Source organism: Ischnura elegans, chromosome 3 (genome assembly GCF_921293095.1).
Source record: "Ischnura elegans chromosome 3, ioIscEleg1.1, whole genome shotgun sequence".
NCBI lineage: Eukaryota > Metazoa > Arthropoda > Insecta > Odonata > Coenagrionidae > Ischnura > Ischnura elegans.
This window is the reverse complement of record NC_060248.1, coordinates 55228426-55243159: the sequence shown is the minus strand read 5'-3', so window position 1 is coordinate 55243159 and position 14734 is coordinate 55228426. Positions and strand designations below refer to the sequence as shown.

The window sequence follows — 14734 nt, the reverse complement described above, 5'->3', positions numbered from 1 at the left end:
TTTATACCCGAAAGAAAATTCAATTCTCAGCGATTCCTATTCATTGAAATGGCTGAGAGTCAGAGTTGTCTCTCTGTATTATATTATTAATACATGGTATAGAGAAGATGAGAAGAGAATGGTCTCCTTAGGGGCATTTGCTCTTGGGACTTGTAACTTAAAGTTATTCCATGGTGCAAAAATATGAACAGGTATTCTCTCAATCATTGAGAGAACATCAAAATGCCTACTCTCTTTTAATTAAAAATTTATAGTATAAGATTAATTATGAACGTCGTGCATAACTTGGAATATGAAAATTTAAAATGAAATGGAAAAAATATGAAGTTAAAATATGTGCATTAAAGCTTAGACACAAAAAAAGCTTTAATTAGTTTGGCAGTAATTCTTTTAGGTTACTTGCCACTAGTGGTCTAGTCAGTCAACTACTTGAAAGCAGGATATTCTAAAAACTCATTATTCTTCGGTGGAAGAGAGAAGCAAGAACTTTCTTGTGGTACCTGCTTTGAAGGCAAACGTGATGATTCCCGCTAGAAAATGGATGTAACAGTGTAATTACTTCTTATTTATTGCCCATTTCCTGCTGTTTCGTTCAAGGCAGGCGACCGGTTTCCCTAGATTAAAATACAAAAGCGTGCCATCAATCATTATGATCGGAACCTACAAAGTTAACTATCCCGATTGCTTCAAAGGATCAGAGTTCCAAAGCACAGTTGAGTATTTTTTTTACATTTTTACTGCAAAAAGAACGCCACTTATAACTTGTAGTCCTAGGAATTCTGCGTCTAATTCTTCTCAATATCAAACGATCCTTGCGTAAGTTATTCTGCCATCTTATAGTTTTAGGTGCTAGCAGTTACATATTGTAATGTGTACACCACAAATTCCACGTCCTTGCTATTGCTAACTACACAAGTACCCCAATATTCTTAACATGTAAGTTATTTTTGGGAGAATTATGAAGAAACTCTTTCCCGGCGTATGTAAGCTCTGAGTGTTTCTCGGGCCTCCATTCTGGTTACAAAATCCATCATCGCCAACGTTTCCAAGAGTACTAAGACCGTCCATCTTTCATCATATAAGTTTCGGCCTATTCCTACTAATCCAAGCCGAGGAATCCGCAAGTCTCAAGGTTCCAGGAGTCTATAGAAACCCGTGCGAATACGGGAATTTTATTGGGAAACATGCATGCAGGACCATAGAACCCAGGATAAACGATCATCAACAGTAAATCTCGTGGCACACATATCGATTTTGGACGGCCTGTAAAAAATTGGCCGATATATTATCATTGGAGCGCTGCTTCTTACATACGCCGGATTTTAACCCGTCAAACGATCACTTGCTTGGTTGTCGTGATATACTGACTTGTTATCGGTACAGGGGTCGTGGTCGGTCAGCGTGCACTGTGCGAGCTCCCATGCCCTCCAAAGGTTCACTATTGGCATAAGGGCGGCCGATGTTTTACCGTCTTGTCAAGTGGTTGTTTAAGAACAAATTTTCCGGAAAATTCTTAGTTGTTTGTTCAATATGAGATACCCGCATTTGCATTGGGTGTTCTGTTTGATATTTTGGGAACGGTAGGCTCTTAAATAGCTAACATTCAGCTGCAGAATGCATATATTTAATTGAATTCAAGGCTACGATTATCATACGATAAATTTGAAGTAAAGTTAAATTCTTGAGTTTAAAATAAATATTAATTCTTTGGATATTTCAACACGTCTGTGAATGTAATTTAGATGAAAAGATAATCACATTAAATAGGGTTATGTGCCTGGTCTTATTATTATTTGAGTGGCTTAGTTGCCATTTCAGCAAGAGGACGAATTTTTCAGAATTTTTCTTAACTTTCATAGTTTTACCCGCCTTTATCTTGTGCTCAATTCTTCCATACCAGTTAATGCATCACTGATTTTCATTAAAATTATTTTTAGGAGATACAAATTCATGTACAATTAGGGACTGTTTACGGTCACATTCATCACGCAAATCATCTGTTTGCGCGACAAATTAACCTGAGCGAGTTAATTTGTGCATGCTTGAACGGTCTTTGAGGACCGAAACAGAATCTAATCGAATAAATGAACGAAATTAGAACAGAATCCGTATTTTGTTCGTGGATTTTCCCGAGGTGGGTGGTTGCATGGTGAATTTTGCGCGTTCATGTATTTGCAGGTTAGATCCTGCATGTTATTTATCAAGTTATCAGGTCCTTTAGAACAAAGTATGGTTTGCGGAACTTTACTAAAACAATTTTTTCGTAAATTACCTGTTAAGAACCCTGGTCACAAGCACAATTTTCGTGCAACCTAGGAGAGTGGTGGTTGAACCAAATGAGAGTAAAATCATGATCCATCCGCGGAAGAGGATACGGAAGTAAGGGATAAGCTCATACTGTATTTTGAATTACCTTGTTGACTTAATGGCCGATTCAATAATAAGTATAATATTATATCTGTGTATGATTTTGCATAAATGTAAAGGAGGGAATGTAACAGCTGGATTTATAGATAAGATTAAGTTTTGCATAACTTGTTGCGAATTGATGAGTTATATATAAGGAAAGGTGTCTGTCCGGAATGTTTAGATAAATGTGCCACGTAAACCTGCATTAACCGGCGAAAACTTGTGATGCTAAATTATAGCTCCACGTTTCCGCCAGCGAAATGGAATAATTTTCGAAGTGAAAACTTCTCCTGCGCTTTTTCTTTTCTCCACTAGGAATCCACGTTTGGAAACTAAGTGTCTTTAAATGAACCGCTCCCCGAAGTGAATCAATCTCTCGATTGTCATTTGTTCTCACACCGAGTTCATCGCGATAATTGACCGCTTCATAAGCGGACGACGACTGGAGATGGGAGAACAATACAAAAAAGTATCCCAGCCGGTCTCATCGCCACAATGACGTTAGAAAGCCGCGACTATTCGAGTTCTGAAATCATCGGGCGGACCGCCGCTAAGTGATTGAACACGACGCATGGCCGGAAGCCACGATACGCCCGGCATGCGTAATGTGGGAGAGGAGAAAGGGAGTGTCCGTGAGTGTCTTGTGCAGGGCGTGATTAAGGGAAAGAGGAGGAATAATGCAGAGAGAGCCGAAGTGAGAAAAGCGAGCGAGTGAAAATAGGAGAAAGGGTGAGCAAGGGCGCGTGCCGGGCGAAAATTCAAGGGAGAAATTGACTATGGTGGTGATCTCATACGGTGATTCAATCCAAAGATTGATTTTATAGGTTAGCGTTGGGATCACCTGAAAGTGAAGGACAAGGCCGAAGCCAAGGAAATATTCTGGGGGATTCAACTGGAGAGGGTCATGGTCGGTGAGATCAACACTGTTCGGAATTATTCCGATCGGTTGATTCCGATTGGTTTTCAATGCGATTGGAGTTTGTTGTGTTTGAATATCCATATCCCGATGACGATATGAGCTCTCGTATTGAGTCATCGGAATGAAATGTTTCAACTACAACGGATCCGAATCGCATTGACCGATCGGAATCGACCGACTGGAATGACAATTGATCGAAATAATTCCGAACACTGTCAAGTGTGATCCTGCAGGAAGGTATATAGTGGAATGTTCTGTGAGGCCAGATTTCCCCTGAAAACATGGAAAATAAAGGAAAAAATAGCTCCGTAGTCGGAATTATTTTGATGAATCCCGCGGCATAGCACGGCATACACAAACCCGAATGGCCGATACCGCCTTACTGAATTTGACGTTTAAGGCAAACTAGATGAATGGAGTAGATAAAATAAGCTCCATGGAAAATATAACCTGAAAATGCTACGTGATGGTTGTCTGCTTGATTGAAAACACATAGTAATAATAGCATTATATGTTCTACCATGAAGAGAAGGATAATTTTCCAAAAATAATTACTGCAATAAGTAAAGTTGATACAATAGAACATAAAACTTCAAATTAACAGAGTGAGTAATTTGATTACATTATATCTTTAAGCATCTAAAATGGGAGAGAAAGTAACCACAAAAAGCATTTAAATTAGTAAGAAGCGCGCTTTGTAAGAACAGTTTAATATGGAGCCGAAACTTGGACAAAGACTGAAAGACCGCCAGTCTAGGAGACAGCAAAAGAAATTGCGTTTTTTTTTTCAACTGATTCCAGGGAAAATTTCACAATTCTTGGACACACTTATATATGGGGGCTATTCTACTAGACCAAACGGCAGCTATGCAATTGTAAATCAATTATCCTGTAATCAAAGAGAAATGAATAATGAATAATTTTCTTAATGAATAGCTCAGCTACTATGAAGACGCTGGTAATTAACGTGACGACTTGCATTATAAAATTAAATTAATATAATTCTATAAAAATTACAAATGATTTTTATTGAAATTTAACACCAGTGGTAACACTCATGCCGAATACTTACTAATTACTCGTGAAGGAAGATAGACAAAATAGATTTATCGAAAAAACATCCCAAAGAGTACAAAGTACAATTCATTTTTTACTCCTGGTAATCGTGATGTCAAAATTTAAAAAAACTGAGATCCTCTGCTATAAGCTAAGCAAAACCTCTAGGCTAAAAACAGAATTAGTGCCACGTTAACTTATCTTCCTTCTACTCTCAATTTTACGTTAAAAATCCCAATTTATTTAAATGAAAAGCGGAAACTTATATTTTACTTTATATTTCCTTACGGCATAATCATTGAGCGACATTTCATTATAATCATGTGACAAAATTATACGATATTTTGCCTAGTTGAGATGAGATTGGGTAAATTTATATTTTTTTCGATAAAAATCTGCCTTTCCGTGAGTATAATATGCGTAAATATTTTGGATGAGAAATGAAGTCTATGTAGATGTGTTTGGTCTTTCGGAGATCAAAGTTTGCATCGGTTGTGCAATAAAATATTGCGTGTGAAATTTAGGTAGCAACTTCCTCGACCAAAAAATAAGGAAACGTGAGAGATAATGGAGTCGTTGAGATCTTCATCTATCTCTTGTCTTGAACCAATGGGTAGCGCTCGTGCTTACTACGTAGATCTGTAGATTGTCGTAATAGACAGACAGCAACGCCGAGTCTGGTTGTCTGAAGTAGAGTAGGTCAGAAACGCGTTTTTAGATGTGAAATTAATTCTCCATCCGTCGTCTTTAGACTACTTCAGTTTGCAGCTTACAATTGGAGTTTTCTGCTCAGATGTTTTTCCAAACCAACTGTTCCCAAAATTATTTTGACTTGGTAAGCTTTCTTGCACTAATGTTCACAATCAAAATGAATAAACCCAGGAAGTATAAAAACCTCTTCTAAGGATCTGTCGATCATAATGACGTCGGCAGTGAAATAACTCGAAAATACTTCCAAAATGTTTGCTTCATGTAAATACGTTCCTAATATTTTCTGAAATATGCACTTACTGCTTATTTATATCCATTAAATGCTTCCTTAACATTGATTGATTGATTTATTCACCATAAAAAAAAACAATATGACACTTGTATGAGTTTCGTCAAGTTTTAAAAATAAAATAATACATATAAAAATTAAAAAGAAATTCACTTGAAAAAAGAAAATTCTACAAGAGAAATTTTTCAAACAAGGTTGTATTACAAAAAGATGAGAAAAAATATATGTTTACATCGTTATGACTTTTATCTCTCATTGTACTCCTGAATGCTGTAAAAGGCATTTTTTTACAAAAAATCTTTGAAAGTATTCTTGAACTTTTTTTTCTAGGCTATGCATTGCTTTTACTTCTGAAGTAAGTTTGCTAAATAATATTTTCCCAGATAATTATATGGTTTTTTGAAGTATTGATAGTCTGCAATGGTCATTGAAAATATTGAATTTTCCTCTAGTGTTAAATTGATGGGCATCTGTATTTCTGGTCAGAGAAATGTTTTTGTAGCATGCAAAGAGAATCACATTAGACATGTACATGCTAGGAATCGTCATAATTTTATGGGATTTAAATGCGATGGTGGTTGGCGTAACATGGCGAAACTCCTTCATGATGCACAAAGGTTAAGAAAAGACTTAGCTGTTTCACAAAATAAAATATATTTGCGACCGGTTTCGATACAGCGTATCATCATCTGGCCAGTCGCAAATATATTTTATTTTGTGAAACAGCTAAGTCTTTTCTTAACCTTTGTGCATTATGGGATTTAAAATATTTTCTGCAAGAGCCTCTCGCTTTTAATTTTAAAATAACCCTTAGAGCCTTTTTTGAAGGGTTAGTACCTTTTTTATATTTTCCTGCGTCGAGTTTGAGGTACATGAGGTAATGTAAAATGAAACAAATGATAGCTTATTGGGTCAAAGTATTTATAAATCTAATAAAGTTTTCGTTTGGTGCTAGCATCAGATTTTAAATCCGCAGGTTACTCATTAAAAACCATTTATATAAAACGCATCCACTTCAAGCTCACCAATAAATATTTTTGCTAACTAATTACTGGTAGACACTGGGAAAAAACATTTCTCGGATTCTTATTTCTAACTCCTTATACCAACAATTTTAGTTAACCGATGTAACACTTTTCTTCGATCGTATATTTTTAAATGTTAGCTAGAGTAATTGGGGAATTTGGTGGGCAATACTTATATATGCATCCATTATAACTATTTAAGTCTTTAATGCTCGAAATAATTTTCGAAAATAAATTTCACTCATTCAGCTTTTAAAATGGATTGTTTTAGATTAGGTTTTTTACATATTACGTTACATTCGTAACAATGGAGGATGATTCCTGTATAAAGTAATCACCAGGACTAAGCGTGGTTAATGTTGAATTTCATTCAACTCTCAGCATAGATTCGCCACGGGCGCTTTTATTTGATCAAATTACAGCACGTTTCACCATTTCTTTACTGCTGTGAAAGCCGATAAACGGAATCGAATTTGTTCCCGCTCATTTCCAAAGTACATGAATACATGAGATATCTCGTCCTCTCTCGAGCTCTATTTATGAATTGCTCACTCATTCCACCGAATCAGCTCAGCCATTCAATCGAATCGGCGGTCTTTAAAAATTTTATCATGTAAATGCATCGAGACTTAAAATTTTGTCACAGCATCTCCAGAATAGTTTCTTATCCTATTCTGCGCTCTCGTTTGCATAACTGTTCACGCACCTATACGCGGAAGTACCCAACCCGTGTAAACAGGTCTTTAAGATATGCTGGTCTCTAAATATACATCATATGGATGATGCGAGACCGTTATGAACATAAACGCTGTAATATCTTGGCCAAATAGACGGCTGCTATACTTCTTAGAGAGATGTTCATGTAAACTTCCAGGTTGTTCAATAACGCTGCATTATCACGCCACAAATCGACATGTGGGTATAAGATTTAAATGGAAGCTGGAAAAGGTCATTCTTTTGGTACGAATATTATATAAGAGAATCCTCAAGTCGGCCTCTAAATGTGTTATCGTCCACCGCGATTTTAAATGAGTTTACAGAAGTCGCCATTGACATCGCTGACGGTTAAATTGATCTGAGTTTCACGGGGAATAAGGTATAACTAGGGGTATTATCCGGAATTTATATACATGATAGTGTGATCAATCAAATTCATTACATTTCAATGCTATCCCTCGCAATAGCAAAAATTATACTGAAAATTATAGGGAAAAAAGGGATCTCGTTGCACACATCACCGCGCCGCGGACATTTTTGAAAACCGAATAAAATGATACCGAAGTGGCAACACAAAAATCAGCCTTCTAAGAGAATGGATTCGGGCCTCCTCTATGCAGTCCCTTTGCTTTCGGTATTGATGACTGCGGTGGTCGCCTACTCTCTCGCTTTCCTCATTAATTGTCTCGCATCACTTTTACCAGCGTTATTTGAACGCCGATGACGCCGAAGCGTGTGTGCATTTAAGAGAAGAAAATCTTCCGGCCCGAGGCGCGGTTCGTTCGGGGAGAAAATACCGTCGTGATTTCTTTTCCTTCCTCAACGACGCGAATAACGGAGCAGCGTCTTCAAGTTTTTTTTTTATCTCACTGGGTCGTCCTCGCCTCGAGGATTTGTGATTTCTTAGCACTCCTTCCGGAGGTGTGGTAGAAGAATTCCCGGCGTGACGCAAAAATTAATCGAAAAAAAAACATCGATGCCATCGACACTCCTGATTCTAAAGCCTTTCTTTCTCCACTTGAAGAGTCTTTCTCGGAACTCTCTAATTGGTTCGCGCCATGCTCTCACATGCATGATAATTGGGAAGGTGTGCTAGAGACGGTATACTAGAGCTCTCAATAAGTGGCCCTAAAAAAAAGGAATAAAAAGGAAACAAAGTCTAGTAGCGGACTCGTTCACGGCGGGTGACTGAAGCGGTTTTTGGGGCCCGTCTCACCCGGTAACCGAGTGATGGGTTGAGGAGAGCTTATTCTTTGGGGAAAAAAATCATCTCCCGAAAAAAATGGATGGAAATTTTCAAGCACAAAAAAATCTCTTCATCGATTGAAAGTTTTGAGGGAGATTTTTCGAGGGAAATAGCCGGAACTTAACTTCGAGAAGTCAGAGTCACCAACGCCAGATGATCATACCGGATCTCCATATTAAACAGGTGTTTAAGGATGGACGGGAGGTATTTGGCTCAAGTCAATTTGTGTTCTCGAATCGTTTACTTCTTCCTTTGAAGCACATGTGAAAACTGTTGACTCTGGCATTCGAAAGTTCGTAACGAAAGTTGATCGAGACTTGCGAGAGGTAATGGTCATCTAATTTGACCTGATATGATCATATGATATGTTCATGGGTATAGCGTTCCACATTATATTTTATTCATCATCATCACTGGCCAATAATCCTAGGATTGGTTTGACGCAGCTCTCCACTCGATTCTCCTATCGGCTAATCTATTCACACCTATGTATCTATTTTCTTTCATATCCTTCTTTACCTGTTCTACATATTTTGTTCGAGGTATTCCTTTTCCGATCTTTCCATCTACTTGTCCCTCAACAATTGTCTTCATCAGGCCATCATGTCTCAATAAAAGGTCGTTCCGGCTTCTCATCAAGGTTTTCATGAGGCTTCTCTTCTCTCCTGCTCTTCTCAAGAATTCCGCATAACTAACTCGGTCGATCGAAAGGTACGTACAAGTAAAATGAAACATTTGAAAATGTAAATAGTTTCAGCAGTTGCATACGTTCATGTGATACCTAGCGTTTTTTATACGATAAAAATATTTGGCCAAATGGTATCTCGCAGTATTTGTGACCTAACTGTTCTGATTAAAATTTCAGTGTTCGCTGCTCTTTTTATCAGAGATTAGAAGTGAATTTATATCCTATTATTATTAATATTTTCCATTAAATTCCACTCATTTATGTATTTAAATTCTTACGTAGTGTTAACATGGGCTTTCAAATAAATTCATAATACTTTCATTATGTTATTTATTTGCATTAGATAGGAATCATATTCTGAGTGACGCATCTACTGTAAAAAAATCCTCATAAATGGATAGTTTTGAAATAATATTATGATGGCTTTATTTTCCAAAATAATTATAACTTTATTTTGAAGGAAAAAGAAAATTTGTCACAAAACACGGTATAAAAAATTCCATTTTTACCCAGGTTTTTATGGCACACAATATTTTCAGACCTTCATCTGACCAGAACTTATTATTCATTACATGTATTGCTAAAAAGACCTCCTTTTATTAAATACGGCGTCCCTGTATTTCCAGCATTGGACATACCTCGTAATCGTATGTACAAATGATATGAAACGTTTTAAAATGCAGTTTGAGCAGGTTAGCATGTCCATGTGTTATCTAGCGTTTTTTGTGCGATAAAATTATTTGGTAAATTATTGTTGTATTTGTGACCTAAACGTTCTAATTTAACTTCCAATTTTTGCTAATTTTGACTAGAATTTAGATGTGAATTATTTCCATTAATATGAAGCAGGAACACGCCATCCGATTGATGCTCTTGTTATCTCATACTAATGCTAAATTTCTTTCCGTTTTCATTTCACTGATACCTCAAACAACCTAATCTAGTAATAGCTATTGGATCAGTTGACCGAAAAATAGGGGCAGATCGAATGAATTTTGAAGGAAATTTTGAGTTGAGCGTAAAAAGTTAAATTAGGAACATGATAAAACCCTAGGCGCCATACTTTTTTATTATTGTAACTACTTTTTTAAATGATTTATTGTATTTTTAATAGCATCAAAATGTTATGAATACAAATCCTGATAGGAAATTCGGACCCCTGGTTAAACTTCCCCGTTTTCAAACAATTGGTCCACAGCACTTTACGCTAAAAAAAGCTGTTCAACTCTTCATTACATGAAAAGATACCCTACGTTCTTCCCCTGTTTTTTGACAGAAGAATTTTGATATAATTCGGTAAAATTTATAAGAAACTAAATTGATAATGCATTCATTTGAGTTCATGCTAATTACATGGCTCTCAAGAAGAGAAAATAAATCTCATCCAAGGGCTTCCTAAACACCTATTCCCAGCCAATTACAGCCTCTGGTGACAACGACTGCTTCTTGGCCTTAATCCTGAGACTTAGCTCGTTATAAGTTCTCACGGCATCTCCTTGATTTCAGATAGATCTCTTGCTCTGATTATGGGACCTAATCAAGTCAAAACATCGCCGGCTTTCAAAAATGCAGCGCACTGAGTTTGGGAACTAAAAGTAATGAGGTTCCTTATTCTTACATGATTCTCCTTGCATAAACAAAAGAAAATCTTTAATTGCTACCTGACAACAAGATTGCTAATTACAGGCGGCTCAAGTTCGAAATGAACACTTCTAAGAGAAGGAATGCTTCTCCTTGCATATCAACGGAGTTGGAGTCGTGGTAGCGATGCTGGGTGATTGGGAAACTTGGTCTCAGTGCAGGGAAACAAGCGCTTCTTGGTCTAATATCCCCATGACCCAGCGTCCTCTTTACTCCTACGTTACGCGGGGAAAGTCTCGTCTCACTCCGTTGAAAGTTTTGAAGATGAGTTCCCACCCACCGGTCAGGCTCTCAGCCTTTAAATGGTCCAAATTATAAATGAAGCCGTTTCTGCGAGCGTTAATTAGCGAAGCAAGATCCTAGCTCAGCAGAGCAGTTGATTCGGCGTTTTTTCGGGCTTTCTGTGATAGTACTTAATTGAATGTAGCTCCTTAAAGAATAAAAATGCTTGGCCAAATATATATATTTCTTTATGTATTTCGCTTTCATTTTCAATCAAACCGAAACTTATAAATGGCTTTGAGTGGTAAGTTAATTAGCAAATTAACGAAGTTTAGAGGATTCCCGTAACATGGGATCTCAAGCATTATTTTAATATATAAAAAAGGACGGTAAAAGTGTAGTAAAAACTTATAATTTGCGTTTAGTATTCATTTTACTAAACTAGTGGTAAAGACGTCAGGGTTGTATTTCAACACATTCAAGATATTCTTCAAAAATTATATTCACAAAAATTAAGAGCAGAAGATACACAGCATCATTACTTATAAAATTGTTTCTCTCAAGGAATGTTCCCATGAAGCCTGATTTCACTCATTTTTTTTATCACAGGCGTAAAATACCCATACAAATGTTTAAAACTTTTCCTAACCACCATTCAATCTTTCTGATTAGCCCTGGCTTGGTTAAAATTTGAATTAAGTGAGCTAAATTTGGACGTTCAATTTTTTTGAATTGGCAAAATGTTAGAACGCTTGAATCTTTGAATAGAAAGATTAACGAAGCGAGTTTACCGTTATTCTCCAGGTCAACGACAAAATTTAATTTTCGAATGGACAAGGATTTTTAGCCCTAACATAATGGTGAGGCAAAACAGACGTAACATTTTCTGTAGCCACACGATGAGTTGACGGTACGCATGTATATTCAGCATCCATGGGAGTATTCAGCATTAAATTTGGGGAGGGGGAGATATGACCTTGGATCTTTATAAGGATATGACCTTATAAGGATTACAGGGAGAGGGGCGTTCGCTCTACGCTCTACTATAGATACAACTCAAACTTCTTTCACGTTTGGGAATTGTCGCAATGCGTTTGCATATACACTCCATTTATTCCTTTACAAGAATGCAAAAACTATAGGACCTATAAAAATACAAAGTGCTTCAAAAAATTTAGGGGTTCATGACCCCTGTGAATCCCCCTTAAATACGTCCCAGTTCACATCTGAACGCATGTGGATCCCTATCATAAAAAAACCAGGTTGGGAGACGGGAGTACGATACCTAAATGCCGAAATAATATGTAATAAAAAAGAAAAATATCGTTAACAATCCTTCTAGTTTGTAAAATGTATGTATATAATAATTTTTCCGGTGAGTTTAACCATTGTCCGGCTCGCTCACATCCCATCTTTACACCCCGGCGTTGCTTCTTCCCTTATAGCTAAATTACAGCACTACCCTTATCATACGGCAATACAGATGTAAGAATTTCTGTAGCCACACATGGTGAACGATATGCTCGCGTTCACACCTGAACGCATGTGAATCGATTATTTAATATTTAAAAAAATAAATAAAAAGTCGGGAGAGGGGAGTGCGATACCTAAATGCAAAAATAATACGTAATAAGAAAGAAAAAAGTCGTTAACATTTAGCAATCCTTCTATATGTAGGTATGTAATCATTTTTCCGGTGGGTTCAGGCCTTGTCCGGCTCTCACACATCCGATCTCTGTACCCCAACGCTGCTTCTCCCGCCTACGTTTTCCATCACCTACTTCCCGAGATTCGTCCTTGGCCTTCATCTGTGGTTCGCCTCTTCCTGAATTCCTTTCATTAAGGCCGTTATAGTCTTCTGCCGTCGCCGCTTATAATGCGCCCACCTGGCTCCCCTTAGGATTTTTGGTGTCCTACAAAGAAGTTTCATACGTCACAACCAATTTTTTATCGTCTTGTCCTTTATTCTTCGTGAATCAGAGGTTTATTCCTATTTTTTCAAATACTTTCAAAAGTCCTCCTTCCTCCGGCTCCACCTGGTGAAAACTATTGATATCACACATAATAAATACATATAAAAACTTCTTTACCGCCCTTTTCTTTCATAATCCACGGCTGTTGTTTGATACCTTATTTCGTCTCCAAGATCTTCACGATTTTTTTGGGTTATAAATGGCCATGCACCCATCACACTTACAACAGCCGCGCGTTGCTGTAGCCAAAATGAGACCTCGAGGCCTAAGGCACAAGGTTCAAAACGATGGTCATGGTGTAGTTGTTAAAATTGCGAATAAGAACCGGCGTATTTTTAGTATGCGGGATTTTCCATCATTTTTGTCTCAGTATTCCTAATGTCTTATGCTCAAAGAATCCCTCACTCCGCCTGTTCGAGAAGCTGCTCTGCTGTTGCTTCTAACATTTATATCAAATGCGGCTGCGGCCTTGTAGGCTCAGGTGGCTTGGTAGAAACTTTATAGGAAGTTCACGAGTAACCAAAATGGGACAATTTTCCGACCAGAATCTTACCTCGAATAGTATTTTATAACAATAATCGGAAATAGGCATCATAAGCAAAAATTATTGGCATCATGACCAACTTGACGCTATCGAATAAAATTGCGTAATGCGGAATATAGTTCTCCCGTAATGCTTATGATAATCTACGCCTAATTAAAATCAATAATAGGTTTTTAGCCCATTTCTAAGTTATTTTAAAGTCGAAATTGCTTCATAGAATGCAATTACCAAGTTTAAATTCAATTTATAGGATTAAAAACGCACGACGGATTAACGCATCTACACTGAAACTAAATTACTATCAAATTAAATATTTATTTAAAATCATGTCTTTGTGTATTGATATGCAGACATATTTCATTACCTACATCATTATCGACATTAAGGCTGATTTATATCACAATACCCTCCCTTATTATCATTAAATTATAGTACCGGGTAGAAAACTTATTTACTCTGCGCCGTTTATTGTCTTACTGACAAACTTGAGAGAAATTTACGAAAAAATTTGAATATGTACATCGGAAATTGTATGATCATCTACGTAATGCAAAACATTTTTCCTCTTTGCCTTTTCATATGCATATTTTAAAAAATAGATTCATAGTTTCTGTTTCTCTCTGACGACGAAGTGCATCGCAATTATATTTATACAAATCATTACCGGCTCCCATAGTTTCCCCTCATGTCGAAGAATGTCCAAGCATGCTCCTCGTAATTATTCATATGTAAAATTATCTTACCCCTTTAATAAAAAAGGTATTAAAAGTACTTGCCGTTGAAGTCCACATTTTGGCTGTCCAACAGTAGTCGGCAATCTTTCACAGAAAACGATGACTTCATTTAACGAAGAATTTATGAATGATAATTTTCATTTCACTTACGATGCATCACTAATATATCTCACTTTGTTCAATAATTTGGTACCATATTACATGTTTTAAATGTAAAATAAACCTAATTTCTTTAGCTGCCGCTGCCCTTATATTTAAGTATCATTTTAGTTTTAGGAATTACTCGTCGGCGTTAATGATTATAGTCATTTTGAATCTTATTTGTGTATTTTCCTGATATGAATGTACCCATTTTCACAACACGTGAGTTTTTCCTCTAATTTTGACACAGGGAAGGTTGCCAGGAGACTTCCAAAAAGTAACGCTTGAAGTTGTCAATCTAAATAAGTGCCGGCGGCGATGAGAATTCTGGCGTCAGATACCCTAACCCGAATAATTGACTTTGATTTCATAAAAAACATAATTGAGTAAAAGGTTTGGCATTTTTTCAATTTCAAGAA

The 14734-nt window shown here is 36.8% G+C and overlaps 1 protein-coding gene across 1 annotated transcript in view; it reads right to left on the bottom strand.

Annotated features, from left to right (window-relative positions):
- Positions 1 to 14734, bottom strand: part of LOC124155813 — a 60253-nt gene that overhangs the window by 44754 nt on the left and 765 nt on the right. The gene's annotated exons all lie outside the window — the stretch shown is intronic.